This window comes from Benincasa hispida, chromosome 12 (genome assembly GCF_009727055.1).
Source record: "Benincasa hispida cultivar B227 chromosome 12, ASM972705v1, whole genome shotgun sequence".
Taxonomy (NCBI): Eukaryota; Viridiplantae; Streptophyta; class Magnoliopsida; order Cucurbitales; family Cucurbitaceae; genus Benincasa; species Benincasa hispida.
The window spans coordinates 5,792,300-5,795,410 of record NC_052360.1 but is presented as its reverse complement, the minus strand read 5'-3'; positions in this window follow the sequence as shown (position 1 = coordinate 5,795,410).

Genomic DNA, 3,111 nt, shown 5'->3' with positions numbered 1-3,111 from the left:
GCATCTTATGTAATGAATCGTGTTTTAATAAGACATGTTTTAGATAAAACTCCTTATGAGCTTTTTAATAATAAAACTCCAAATATTAGCTATTTCAAAGTTTTTGGTTGCAAATGTTTTATTTTGAAAGACAAAGGGAAACTTGCAAAGTTTGAGTAAAAAACGGACATTGGCATATTTTTAGGATATTCTACATGTAGTAAAGCATATAGAGTTTTTAATAAAAAGAACTCATGTACTTGAAGAGTCAATGAATGTTGTTTTTTATTAAATACATGTTGCCACTAATAATGTTTCTGCTAGTGATGAATAAGAATTACCTGTTGAAGATCTTAGTATTAAAGATAGGGAAGCAGTATCAAATGAATCTAAAAAAGAGCCAAAAAAATCTCTCCCTCAGGATTGGAGATTCTCCACTCACCATCCTCAAGAGTTAATAATAGATGATATATCTCAAGGGGTAAGAACTTGCTCTTCTTTAAATGTCTTAAATAATGTTGCTTTCGTGTCTCAAATTGAACCAAAGTCTTTTAAAGATGTTGAATCTGATGAGTTCTGGTTAATTGCTATGCAAGAAGAATTAAATCAATTTGAAAGAAATAATGTGTGGGAACTAGGCCCGCGTACTAGTGATCATCCTGTTATAGGTACTAAATGGATATTTAGAAATAAAATGGATAAATCTGGTAATATTGTTAGAAATAAAGCTAGACTAGTTGCTCAAGGCTATAGTCAAGAAGAAGGAATAAATTATGAGGAAACATTTGCTCCTGTTGCTAGATTAGAATCTATTCGCATGCTGCTTGCATTTGCATCTCATAAGAATTTTACTTTATTTCAAATGGATGTAAAAAGTGCTTTCTTAAATGGTTTCATAATGGAGGAAGTGTATGTTGAACAACCTCCTAGTTTTGAAAGCTTTGATAATCCAAATCATGTTTTTAAATTAAATAAAGCACTTTATGATCTTAAACAAGCTCCTAGAGCTTGGTATGACCGTTTGAGTAAATTTTTGCTAGAAAATGGTTTTAAAATGAGACTTATTGATACTACTCTTTTTATCAAAATTAAAGATAATGATATTTTATTAGTGCAAATCTATGTTGATGATATTATATTTGGTGCTACTAACTCTTCTCTTTGTGAAGAATTTTCTAAGTGTATGCATAGTGAGTTTGAAATGAGCATGATGGGAGAACTTAAATTCTTCCTTGGGCTTCAAATTAAACAACTTGAAGATGGAATCTTCATAAATCAAGAAAAGTACACAAGGGATCTACTCAAAAGGTTTAAGTTCGATAATGCAAAAGTAGCAAAGACCCCGATGAGTACCACTACAAAGCTTGATAAGGATGAAAAAGGTAAAAACGTAGATATTAAAGCTTATAGAGGTATGATCGGATCCTTGCTTTACTTAACTGCGAGTAGGCCTGATATTATGTTTAGTGTATGCATGTGTGCTAGATTTCAATCATGTCCTAAAGAATCGCACTTGCATGCTGTAAAAAGAATTTTTAAATATTTGCTTGGTACCGTTGATTTAGGCTTATGGTATCCTAAAAATGCATCTTTAGATTTGATTGCATATTCTGATGCTGACTTTGCTGGTAGTCTAACTGATAGAAAAAGTACTAGTGGAACATGTCATTTTCTAGGTAGTTCTTTAGTATTTTGGTATAGTAAAAAGCAAACTTCTGTTGCATTATCTACCACTGAGGCTGAATATATTGCTGTTGCTAGTTGTTGTTCTCAAGTTTTATGGATGAAACAAACATTGCGTGATTTTGGTTTAAATTTTGAACAAGTACCAATCTTTTATGATAATACTAGTTCAATTAATTTAAATAAAAATCCCATTCAACATTTTAGAATAAAGCATATAGATATTAGACATCATTTTCTTCGAGAGCATGTGCAAAATAAGAATATTCTCATTAATTATGTTAATACTGAGAACCAGGTAGCAGATATTCTTACAAAGGCATTAAATGAAGAAGCCTTTTGTAAAAATAGACTTGCACTTGGTATTATTAGAATTGCCTAATTATGTTTGATAGAGGGAGCATTATTCATATTTCTATGAATTTATGTGTTATAATTTATTGAGGGAAGCATTATTTGTATGATTAAGGGGGAGAAAAATCACTTGTATATCTTTTTGTTGATAACAAAAGGGGGAGAAGTATTTTCAGTATTATGGTGGTTTGTCATCATAAAAAATGGGAGATTGTTAGCTTTAGGGCATCAATCAAACCAAGTATTTGATGATAACAAACTCAAATTTTTTATACTAACATTTTCAGTGTTTCAGAGTCACTATCTTGTAGAGCTCGGAAAGACGATTCCAATGCAATTTCAATCGCTCAAATCGGAGTTCAAACGAGAAAGTTATAAGCAAAAGAAGATTGGAGAGAAAATCCAACGTGGCAGTGACACGTGGCACCTTGCTGACGTGGCATCCGACGTGGCGGCTGATGTAGCATACAAACGGTCAATATTGATGGTGTGGCGGATAACAGGTGCCTGCGGTTTCTTCACAGAATGCGGTGCGTGACGCTCAATCTACTCCCCTGTGCTCGTGGTGCTTATATCATCCGGCTATTTTTTATTTTTTATTTTTATTTTCTTATTTTCCTTTAATTTCCTGATCTAATTTTCTCCAAATTCTCACCAAATTTTAGCCTTTTCAAATTTGATTTCCTTCCTAAATTTTCATCATTCAAATCCTTTTTATTCTCCAAATCTCAATAATTCCAATCTTTCAAAACTCCTTTTCAAATCATTTCCTTTTCTATTTTTATTCAATCTCCACCCTTCATTTGCAATCATATCCAATGGCCAAAATTTATCCCCTCGCCTATAAATTAGACTTGATTTTACTCTTCATTGACCGACCAAAAGCTATCAAGTCTTAAGCTCTCAATTCTCTCTACTCTCAAATTCTTGTCCTCCTTGCTCATAAATTGGCCTAAAGTTATTTTTGTGATTTTTTTTATGAGTGCTCAATTTGTGTATTTAGTAAGAGGTAATATTGTGAGGTTTTCTTTTAAATTTTTGGAAATTGTATTAAGGTGTGGGTACACCTTGGGTTGTGAGAAAAAGAAATTGGTT